The sequence below is a fragment of the Dermacentor andersoni genome, chromosome 3 (genome assembly GCF_023375885.2).
Source record: "Dermacentor andersoni chromosome 3, qqDerAnde1_hic_scaffold, whole genome shotgun sequence".
Classification (NCBI taxonomy): Eukaryota; Metazoa; Arthropoda; class Arachnida; order Ixodida; family Ixodidae; genus Dermacentor; species Dermacentor andersoni.
Genome location: NC_092816.1, coordinates 70897069 through 70909431, shown reverse-complemented (window position 1 = coordinate 70909431; position 12363 = coordinate 70897069). Strand labels below are relative to the sequence as shown.

The following is a 12363-nucleotide window of genomic DNA, read 5'->3' as shown; positions in this document are numbered from 1 at the left end:
GAACCTCTCCAGTGAAGCAGTTCGCCCGGCGATATCCGCGGGAAGGTCAGACGCCGCTTGGCGACGACTGCTCAAAGCGTCCCGCTCCCGCGCAACGCTCAGAGAAGACGGCCCAGCCTCGCTCTCGTCCACGGCCAAGCTCGCACTGATGATCACGACAGTGATCTAAAGAAAGGAAAGACGCTGTATTTTGCAACCCATGAGGGAGCACGGCGAAGCGTCCTCAGAGGAGATGGAGTGGGGAGTGAAAGATAATAGAGAAAGAGGGAGGATGTGGCCTAATAGACTCCACTATGCGCGACAGGTGGCAGTCCTCAGTTTAGTGGCCAGCGTTGTAGCGGGCGCTCACAGGATGTCGATTCCAGTGGAATTTATAATTTCCAGCAGGGTTCGCAGCGCAGGGAGCCGGGGACACACCGGGAACAGCAGGTCAGTCTCTATAGCTGCTGGAAGGCCATGACGTCTGTGAGTGCTGATTACTATGGAGCGTTCCTACACCAAGGATGGGCAGGCACAGAGAAGATGCTCCAGAGTCTCGGGGTCCTCGCACCTCTTGCAGGCAGGTGACGTGGCATGGCTCTTGGCATCCAGCCAGGCCGCAGTCCAAGTGCAGCCTGCTCGCACTGACTAGGCGAGCGCGGCGATTCACGTGGTCAGGCCAGCGGGGGGAAACTCCCCGGTTTCGGTGGCAGAGGTAATTGGCGCCATCTATGAAGAGGGCGAAGCCGAAAATCCGTTTCCCTTGCATGGCCTCGTAGATCGTCGCGCGCACGGGTGCCTATCCAGCTGGCCGAGCCCTTCCCCCCAACTCCTCTCTCCTCCCCCTCCCTCGTTACTCCCTCGCACCTCCTCACCTTCGACTGTCCCCGCGCGCGCACCGTGCGGCCCCGCAGGCCCGGTGCCAGCTTAGCCCGCTGCATGACGTTGCATGTTTCATTATCTGCTGTTATCGCGAAGCGTGCGATGCTGTGCGTTGACCGGCGTGGGTAGTTTCGTCAGATTCGTGGTTCTCGGTAGCTGTGTGCTTGTGCTCCGCGATGTTTCACCCGTTTCACGACTCGTACCGCTCGTGCATCGTGCAGTGGTGCACAAATACCTCAAGAACAAGAACAGGTGAGCGCGCAGACCCAAGCACATCAGAAGGCGCATGTATACGAACACAGCCTTGTCCATATGTGTGCTCCATGAGCCTCCAGACGTCGTAGCGCCTTGATTGTGCTACACTTGCCTCTTGCCGGTAGAGAAAGCTGACAAATCGACGTTCTTCCTCATTGTCTCCTGGTCTATGACTTGTGTTTTTCTGTGCCAAGTCTCATTCTGCAACTTCAGTAACTTGCCCAGCTTTCCATACCACCCTCAGTGCTATTTCTGTGTGTCACGTTCTACAAACATGCCAACAGCTGAAAAATTACTGTTCGTGTTTGTGTACTATCTCAGTAACCACCGATGGGAAAACCGCACGAACAACCTTCATGTGTAGGCATGATACGTTTTTTTTTTTCTTCTGGAAAGCATGAACATTGCAAGTGTCCTACACGCAGATTATTGCAGTTCGTGTTTATTATACAAAGACGTGCCCAGTAGGTACGACTTAGTGCCTTAAATGACGTAATCTTATTGCTAAGCATTGCATTCGGGTCGAAATAAAAGTCGCGTTGTTGGCTTATTTTACCTTGTCTTTGATTGAGGAATAGACCTTTCTGCGAATGTTTTCTATGTTCTGCTGCAAAAGCCGACTAGCTTCTCTTGCACTTGCCACCGTTACTCAAGTTGCGGCTAAGTGCAATATAATGTGATAATGTGTATTTCAGTTTTTAGTACAATGTTATTCTTGTTCTGCCATGTCTTATTCAATTTGTTCAGTAGTAATGAACATGCCACGCATTTCATATACTTTCGTGCAGATTTATAAGTAAGCTCTTTTTTTTTGGTATGGCTGTCGATCAAACAATGTTAGCATTTTATTCTATTTTTAGGTATTTTGCGTGTCATTGTTTTTGCCATTACCAGTGAGTTTTCCCTTTCTATAATTGTCATGACTATGTCATATATGTCATCCAGTTTTGTGCAATATCTTAGTGCATATATCAGAAGCTCGTCTACATTTCGGTCTTGACGGCATTATATAAAGATCTTGTTTTTTTATGTGTGCGTACAAGAAACGGCCTTCGCGTTTTCTAGCACTTTTTTTTCTTATTTCACCGTCTGTGAACTTTTTTGTTCAGTACTCTTGTATATGTCATGCACCTTTCACTTTTGCTCATTTTTTGAGCGTGTATCACACCATGTTATAAGAAAAATCTGTTTTACGTAGCGAAGTCAATAAAGCGAGAACAAAGATCTGTTCTGTGGGAAGTGGAATTTGTTGATGTCCCGGCTCATGCTGGTATAATATAAGTATGGACACGACTGCGTGCGGGCCAATGCATAGCCCACGGCGTACCCCGCGCCAGCTCGCAAGCAATGCCAATGCGCGGTGTAGCGCGCGCACTGCTTGCGAGCTGGCGCGTGGTGCGCCGTAGCACGCGCGCGCGATAGAAAAAACGCACCGCGTACAGGTAAAAACAAAAAAAAAGTAAGCGGCGCGTGCGGCATGGGAAAAAGGGAGCGGAGCGGGTCGGTACGACAAAAAACAAAAAGCAAAAGAAAAACGTTTGGGAGAGGAGACGCCACGCAGCTACTGTTCCTGTTGCCATGACAACGTAAACAAGCATGTGCGCCAGCATTTTGCTTCTACGTCGCCCTGCGGTTAGGGCCGTAACTGAGGGGGACCTTGGCGCTAGAGACGAAACAGCGTCTGCTCGAAAACAGCCAATGGCAGCCAAGCGGAGATTCACCACCCTGGTCAGGTGGCGGCGGCCTCCGTTGCCGCCGCTAGTCACGCGATGCGTTGCCAAGGCTACGGCGCAGCTGCGGTTAAATGAAGGACAAGAGTGCGATCGGAGATCGTTGTTCGGCGCGTTCGTTCGGTTACCGGCGCGCGCGATTGGCCTGACGACACGCTCCTGTCAATGATCTTGCCACCGAGCACGTTGTCTGCTAGGCGCCGAACGCGACGGGAGTTGGGAAGTTTGGAGCGATCATCGCTCGTTACGAGACCGGCTTCGCATGGCTCGTCTGGTAAATCGGATTGGATCCAAACGGCGGCTTCGGCAGCTGAATAGCACGTTCGGATCCAATTCATTGTTTAATTCGAGAAAAATGGCACTCGCATTGGGAACTTAGGTTGTTGCGCTGGCGTTACTCGAGGAGGAAGGAGAGCGGGTGGCGGTGCGAAACGCGTTTCAAGAAATGTCAGAAAGCGAATTCCGGCGTCGCTTTGTTTCTCGAAACAAATAGTGCTTTGGTTGTACGGCGAAATCGGCCCCATCATCGTTGCGATGGAGCCACTGGAATGTTGTTCCTGCCTCTTGAAATGTGCGCCGCTTTTCCGCTCTTTCCTTTTTTTCTTGTTTCTTCTCGCTGTGCGCGACACCACCTAGGAACGACGCAGAGAAGCTAATAGTTATAAATTGCAATAATCACACGTACTACTAGTTGAGAACTTAACTGAGCTTGAGAAGAAAAGAATACATATTTTAGATAAAGATTTCATTCATTAGAAGACGAGAAACATTTCGATTTGTAGTATACTGTCTGCAAGCAGACGACAAACGAGGGAAGTTCCGGGGAGATCATCGCTTGCCGATTGGCTGCTCCCTCCAGCCCGTTCTCAGAAATTTTGCATACTGCCACTCTGTGACGTTGGAGCAACCGAACAGAACGCGTATCGAACAAAGATCTCCGATCGCGCCCCAAATTTGCAGCGACGGTAAAACTCGGCTCGACGATTTAGTAAAGTGCAGTTATACACCCTCGCGTATGCGTTTTAACGCGACGCAGGTATCGCCCGTCGTCACCGCACCTCAGGTAGGTACAGGTAACAGGTACCGCCAATCGCTAGTTGAAAATAAACATTCAGGTGGCCGCTACATTCCCTTTCTTTGTCTGCACATTTTCTTTGCCTTTCCATTTCATTTCTTTGAATTAAGTTTCATTGCTTTACAATTACAAAGCTCTGATAAGCGTAGAGAGCGCTTATCGGAGCTCCGTAACGGCTTACGTGCGGCGAAGGCAGGTGTAGGAGGGCGTGGTTGATAAATGTGCCGCCACCTTTGTCGGTGCCTTGAGTGCGCATTGAAACGTAATCTGATACGTAATGGCAACAACATACGTGAGTGTGTTTTTCTTAACCAGGGGTGCTATAACGTAAAGCTATTCCAAACTTTTCTATTCTAATTCTGCAATCAGCCATCCACGGTAGGTCCAAGAATTTTCGGGCCACCCCCACTTCGTCTGTCTGTCACACGAGTTCACAAAATCCGCAATAACGCATCGTCTGTTGTGGTATGTGCACACTGATTGCACATAATTAAACCAAATAAAATAAAAATGATTATTTCTTGGCGGGGGTGCTTATGGCCCCACCCCGCCCAAATCGTCGGAGATGTTGAATAAAGTTTTCACTCACTCGACGCCATTTTCGCCATTAGCCTTTTGGTATTGGTTAAGTGTTTTCGCGCTGCGCCCACTTGTCTTGTCTGTCAGCCGACGTCATAAAAAACCGCGAAACTCACTGTGCCAAAGTGATGCTTGCGCGTTAAAGACGCATTAATAAGCCGAACAAAATTGAATTTTTTTCTGAATAGCTCGGCACTGCCCCGTCCCAAAATGGATAGGAAATGATTGCCCGCCGATCGCTCTGACACTAGCAACTAGGGGCTGCCGGGGAGCACAGGTATATTTGCATATTTTTTTTTTTGCCTGTCAGTATAACGTTATAGAGCCCTTTCGGCACATATATGAGATTGCTCTGCCAACTCTTCTTTGCTGAGGATCCATTTTTGTGGCATTTTTAACCTGCCATTGCACGCCACCGCGATTTTCGACCAGCCACCGCAAGCTGAGGGGAAGCGGACCAATCGCAGACAATCGCGGCTCCCTCCTTTTCCGGTTATCTACTTTCACTCTGCTGGCCCGCCCCCATTGAAGCTCTATCCACTTGAGGATGCTCCTCGCCTATTCTCACCCTAGAAACCAGTGGCTCTTCTTCAATTAAATATCACTGTATATATCAGCCCATTCGATAACAAAATCTGCTCAATGTAGGCAATGCTATTCGCTTCGCAAGAAAAACAAAGAAGTGACCTCCTATAAACAAGGGGCGCATTTAATCGTGCTTTTCAAACAACGCTGCGTGTTACCGCCAGATGCTTGCGTCGATCGTTACCTAAATTTGACGTGACCACATGGAATAAAAAGAGATTGGAATAGCGGTGCTTTGTTCGGAGGTATCTCGTGCCGACAGGTACTACCGTGCTACTACGTGTAGGAAAACGATGACACCAGCTGGCAGGGTCGGCATAGCTGTCGTACAGTCCACTGTAGCAAGCAAGACTGTCTAACCAGAAGTTTTATACTCCTGTCACACGAGCAAATTTCAGCTGCTTCTATGCACCAGTCTTTGCCTCACCTGGCGTTCAGTTTCTAGGGCAAATTGAAAGTGCACAGATAATGTAAGTAGTGTTCTTCAGAAAACTTAATAAAACGAATAAAATCAGTATTACCGACTACGGCGAGAAATCACATGGAGTTTATATGTAATTGATAGTGCATTAAAATATGCCAACACGCTGGATTGCACGCGGGAGGTGCTTATGTTCTACTGCGCCTTCTAGTGCATGCGCCCGTGGTCCAATGGGCTGCTATGCTATGGATCATCTGTTTTAATGCTGCCGTTGGAAATTTTATTTGTCTTTATTTGTTGAACATAATGTATAGACATACACATATATCATTATATTCGTAACATCACAGCCACAAGTGGTCCCAGCGGCACATACGCAGTAGCACATAGCGGCCCACGTTCTTAGGAAGCGCTATCTCTGGGATCGGCCCTCAGTAAAAGGCTAGAGACATACTCGATACGGAAAAGTGGTAGTAACTCGCTAAGACTTGTCTTAAAAAAAGTCAGTTTTGCCCCAAGGGCAAATCATCGATTGCGACAGCAAATTTTTGGACTGCTGTATGAAGTAAGGATATATAGCAGTTCTTGGCCATATAAATTCGTAAATATTTGCTCGGTAACCAAATTAACAAGAATGGCATCACGCGCGCAAACACCAATATAACCACATCTTAGTCGATGAGCGCGGACACTCGCGGTCAAAATGCTGGCGTGAGAAACAGCGGCAGCAGCAGCGAGAGAATTGACCCTGGTGCTGTCTGTCGCTTCAAGGCTGAGGGCCCAGAACACAGCGCACGCAAAGCTGTTAGCTCTCTGCGCACCTTGACTCTGCACTCGTCGCTGATCGCTTTCAACATAGGGCCTGCGCGGCCGCCGCGAGAGTTACAATCCTCTCCCCGCCCTCTCCACGACCACGGCGCGCTTCCTCGCCGCCTTCCTACCTTGCGCGCGCGAGATCAAACCACCATCCTCGGCTCACCCTCGCACGCGTCCACAGCATACGGCGCAATCACGGTGTTATCGCTCTTGGACTATATCCGGAATATTACCGTGACGCCGATGCCGATGGCGGAAATGCGTCAGGTGTCCATATAATTGCTATCGCAATAAAAACAAAAGCTACGGGACGCGTTCAAACGTCTCACGGTACACGTCACAAATGTCTCTACCAAAGAGATAGATACGCCTTCCACGGTGTATAACAGGAGCACTCCAGGGTGGTTTTCTGTCAGTTCTCTGACATGAGTCGTTCGAATAAAGACTCTCCAACGGATTTCGATGATCGTAAATGGCGCTGTGCAGAGGTCGAACGTATTCGATATGCCGACGTATGAGGAGTGGGGAAAGGGAAGAGAATGTGTGCCATCTAAGGAGACAAGCGGCTGTAGTGAAGAAGAATGGCAATGTAAACAGGGCACTCCAACATTCTTGGCGGAATTTCCAGCTGTTCTAGAACTGCGTAAACTACAGCCTTCCATGAGAACTGCAGGAATAATCACAGAGTCGTTATCATTGTGCTCCTCTCTTACTTCTACCAGAGAGTCGCAGATATTCAGAACTTTATGCTCACCGGCTCGAAGTCATTTGTCGTGTCTACGGTTAGGATGGCTACTTGGACACAAAGGTATCTTTTTGAACAAAGCGGCCTATAGGATGGCCAAAACTTCCTGTATTTACTCTGCTTCCAGCGACGGGTTTCATTACATCTGTCAGGCTTCGAAGATATAGCCGTTTGACGTTAAAATCAAGTATAACGTGGGCCGCGAAACTACAGCACTTACAATTCCAGTACAGCAGAAAATTTTGCTATACAAGAAAGCCATAATACACAATAAAGAGACTGCAATGTCTTGTCTCACCCCTCAATTTACGCATGCATCGATCTGACATGACCATTTCTCCTTTTTGCGATTTTTGCAACGAATTAAAGACTTGAACATTACTTTCTGTGCTGCCGGCGTCTGTCCTCCGTGAGGAAATGGTCATTGTAAATAACAATGCGACCGCTCCTTCTGCCAATTAACTGCCCGGTGCTGTGGTATTTTGCAGCTGCTGTGCTTGGACACTCACACAGGAATTTACGCATAACCATAGACAAGTTCATCGGGGAATCTGATCGATTGCATTGTTAATATTATTTATCGTGTCATTTTTCACTGATTGTCTCTTATATATATATATATATATATATATATATATATATATATATATATATATATATATATATATATATATATATAATCTTTCTTTTTGTGTGTTCTATGACAGTGACGGTTTACTAAATCGTCTTGAATATTACTTCATCTAAGTTGGATGTCAAAAAACTGATTTTTAAATCTATTTCTTCAACACGTATTCAATATCTACATGGCTTTTGGCTAATCCTCCTAAGTCCACATCTGCCAAGTGTCTTAAGGTCATCATCAGCATCCTTATTTAAGAGGTATCAGAAGAAAAAAAGAGACGAAAGAAACAAAATAAGAACGTGTGGATATTTAATGAAAACTGTTGTGAAAAGCAGTAAACATGTGCATATGTAAACATGTAATAATCAATTACTAGGCTGTGTGTGCGTTACTACCTAACATAGCAGGCTGGGGAACGCATACTCAGCTATCGCTAACAAAGATTTCAAGCAAGGTTGGTTCCACAGGGACTGCTTTTTGCAATTTTTCTGCCACTCAGATGCCTTCTTGCACTCTCAAACATACGCTAACTGCAGGAGTATCATACATGTTATGCGACAACTCTAACATATAAAGGCGCAACCAAGAGTTACATTGGAAAATTTATGTTGTCTTTCGCATATGTGGCCTAAAGAAAGGACTGCCTGATTGTTTCACAAGAAAATAAAAATTTGTGCTGTTCAGGTTTAAGGATGAGTAAAAGTAACCAAAGGAACGCTGACGTGCAAGCGACTCAGAGATTCGCATCTCGAAAAACCAAACAACTGATGTTTCTCTGGAGGATCGAATGAGCGCAGGTAATTATGGGTAACATCAAGCCCGTTGCCACAATGTCGCATCGCGGCGAAACATGCTCATGCACCATGCGGCATTGCTTCTGGGCAGAGGAGTCAAATTACTGTTTTCCATCATATGCTACTGGGACAGCTGTTTCGGTACAATTGTTGCCGAAATAGAAATCACCTGGCACTCATTGGAAGCAAATTTTGTGACCGTTGCGACAGCTTCGTGGTGCATTTCGGGCACTTCGAATACAAGTTGTTCGGAGGACCTGCGGTGAAGAGCTGATAAAACACATTGCCCTTAAGTATTTTAACGACCTGCATCCCGGATGACAGCGAGCACAAAAAGCACTAACCTCATGAAATTAGAAATATTAAACACTGATCGATAGATTTACGGGTGTAATAGCTGAACGGCGGAGCTGAGCAGAGCGCAAGTTCCGTCAATGTGTATGGATTAGGTCAGAGTAGGACTGAGGCAAAATTGGGAAACTTATTTGCGTAGGGACGAATGTGTACAGGACAGCTTTCTTTCTTTTTATAACAAAGACGCGTAATTTGGGTTGTTGCAGACATCATACAGCAAATAATGATCTTGAAGAATGTGTAGACAACCCCGGAAGACATGTGCGGTGAGCTTTGATTGTGCTTGATAATCTTTGGGCAAGGGGTGCTCATTCTCGTACGAAAAAGCGAGATAGGCGTTACATATGTTTTTGAGGTACGGAAAATGTTCAAAGAATGTAGCATACGAGAGCTTGTTTATTTTGTCGTGCAGGTACCACTACTTAGCCGAGGCTGGCATCTGATACCTCAAGCAGGTCCTCCCCAAAGGTTTGCTGGGACTTACTTTCGATCTTGTATCTCATGCTTTCTCTTATCTCTTGTAGATGTGCACTAAGCATGCAATTTACGAGAAGATATAATGTAGTTAATACGCAATTGCAACGTATTTCCGCTGCAAACGATCGTACGAATGAACACGTTAAATGTACTACGGGGCTGACAGTGAGCTACAGAATATAGTTGGGCCATGTACCAATGCCAAAAGTCTCTCGTGCTATGGAGGTGCTTCTAACTTTTTTCTTAAAGGACTGGTGTGAACCAGAAAAATTAGTTATGGTATGTTGAGTTATGTTTGTGTTAGGTGTCGTATGTCCGGTGTATGGACATAACTTATCATTGCATTCTGCTTGAGAAGCATGCTAGTCGTGCCACTATATAGTGCTCCCAGACATGAAATTTTTCACCTTTGGGCTTACACGCCCCGGCATCGCACTGACGCATTTCTCCACAAACGAGAAGTGGCTAAACCGTCGGGTGACCAGCCAAATGTAATTTAGCTGCATTTAAAAGAAGTCCCAGATATTTCATCTTCCTTTGGCACTTATGTGAAAATAGGAGCATAGGTTGATGTTGATGGTCTGATAATTCTCGAAGTAGCTGGCCCAGTTTTGATATGCTCATACGGACACTGGCCTACATACCTGCTGCTGTTTTTCCTTCAGCATTCTTAATGCGAAAGCATTATATGCCCCATGAAGCGGAAAATCCGGCGAGCGTCCAACATCCGATGGTACGGAAACTGACATGACCAAATAATAATGTACCGTTCCTGGCGCTGGGTCTTCTGCTGCTCGCACTGCGGAGTCCCACGTGAACAGCCACGACGTCGGACGGACGCTATGGCCATCACCCAAGAAGTTGAGTTTACCGAATTCGTAAATTGAGTTCAAATACGCACAAAACCGATGCACCCGACTCCCGAAATTGATTTGGCGCACTCCCAAAATTTTGGTGGGCCACACCAAAAAAATTGACTTTACCTCATTCGAATATTGAGTTTACCTATGTTCAAACCGACTTGGCCCACTCCCAAAACTGTCTTCACCCAACCCGAAAATTTCGGAAGCCTACCCCCAAAATTGATGCTGTTCAATTCGAGTAAATGACCAAGTGAAAAGTATCGCGTGGAAGAGTGATACTGCTTTCGCATTCAATGCATGTAAGGAGACTTAAGTTACTCTGTATTTATCGTGTGACAGACTCTAAGGTTTCTTACAGGTGACAGCGATATCTCGTAGTTAAGTGGCACTTCAATATCTGACGCTGAAGCAGGGCAAAATCTACGGCACATAACTTTGAACGCCCTAACTAAATACTTGAGGCATTCCATGACGTCTCTGTGATTGAAAGGTGTCTGCTGCTTGTACTCTCATCTTGCTTTCACTAGCAACAAATAGTCAGTTCGTCCTGCGAAGATAGGGTAACCTTCAAGACTATCGTATTGACAATATGAACAGGACCACTTCATCGCTCATTACTTTAGCTTCAGTATGAATATGATGTATACAAGCGCCTTGTAATGTAACTAGAAATGTTGCTCAAGTCTCCAGTAGCATGGATTTGCCTTTGTAACTGTACGAAGCAATGATATTGTTATTTTGAATTCATATATTGTCAGCCAAGCTCAAGTTTATCAAACCCACGGACACCTGCACGTATGCAAGAACATCAACTTCTTTGCCATTTATGTTCGTGCTTGCGCTCACTGCAATCGCAGCACTCGTAGTTAGCACGTTAAACGACTCGAATTTCGTACCACTTCCTTGCCTTGCCTTAAAGAAAGAAATGCAAGTTGTAGATATTGCCAGCCTATGACAGATTGCTTTTGTAAACAAACATACTCGTAGGTGCTCCGGCAAGAAGGTCGAACTGTTGATGTCCAGTAGGAAATTCCCTACTCTTTGATGTCACCTTGTGAACGGTATTACGCTGCATCACTTGCACCACAGTAGATTTAAATATTGTTTGGTTGTCTTATTGTGAGCGTTATGCATGAAGAAGCAACGGAATTAATGCTGTAATGTCTACCTGAAGGCCTTTTACGACTCTTACGGCAGCCACTTCGAAGGTCAAAGTATTTTTCCATGCCGAGGAAATTTCACGGTACTTTGAGCAAAATGTTCTGCTTCAGCCGCGTAGTTTTTTGGGCTTGTTGGTGCATGATTTGAATAGCATCGAACAGTGCGCTGAGGACGAGACAGTTAACGGAAGTTAGAAGTTCGAAGTTAGCGCTCGTACCGTTCGTGTGGGTTTAGATTTTCCTGTCTCGTCTTCTCCACGATATCAGCTGCTATTCAGTTCTGCCTTACTTGTTCCTAATTTGGTAGAGGCCCTGGTGAGGGACTCCGTCGATCTGGCCGCTGGGTCCTAGGTGATTGGCTTTTCGTCGTTGATCTGGCTGCTCCGGACATATACGCGTCTATCCTGGTGTCAGCCAGTTCGAACGTCGACGCACGTCACTTTGTATTATAACTGATTCGTCAAAACTGCAAAGGAATACAGGGTAAGTTTAAAAACACACAAATGGGGCAGTTAGCCAACGCTCATTGTATGGAAGCAGGGCTATTGAGTGCAACGTGCGTGACGTTTCAACATTTCTTATGTGCAGACGTCGTGTATCAATCGTCATTAGCCTGCGATAAATTATACAGTAGCGAAAGCAAAAGATGTGTGAGCTTGAAACCACAACAGCACAGACGTGCAGTCTCGGCTTCGAAACCTTCACGTATGTGTGGGTGCAGCCACCTCTTTTGTGACATGACCACTAGGTCCCTTCAAGGTTAGCAGCTATTCGGCGAAGTAACTGAAGCGTAACACATATAAATGTTCACTGCCTTGAGTCCAACTTCTTTTGCCGCGAAGTCGAGATTGTGCTGCCTTCATGCTTTTTACACGCATATGTTTCATTTGTATGGAAGCTAACATGTTTATCCCGATAGCAATCAGACGGCCACTTGATACAAATTCCCGCTTGTGCCATTGGCAACGTCGTGTTGTCTCGTGTTGACGCGTGCATGTGTGGTCCACGCGTAGAAGGTTGGAA

The 12363-nt window shown here is 46.3% G+C and overlaps 1 protein-coding gene across 4 annotated transcripts in view; it reads left to right on the top strand.

Moving 5' to 3' along the window:
• The window catches only part of LOC126545528 (beta-1,4-N-acetylgalactosaminyltransferase bre-4-like), a 71742-nt gene that overhangs the window by 34343 nt on the left and 25036 nt on the right, over positions 1 to 12363 (top strand). For 3 of the 4 annotated variants that reach the window (XM_050193444.3, XM_072287196.1, XM_055062148.2), the window contains one exon: positions 9253 to 9308. The gene's annotated coding sequence lies outside the window, so the exon portion shown is untranslated. Of the gene's footprint in view, positions 1 to 9252; positions 9309 to 9982; positions 10178 to 12363 lie in introns of all 4 variants that reach the window. The other variant, XM_055062151.2, reaches the window with a different exon arrangement.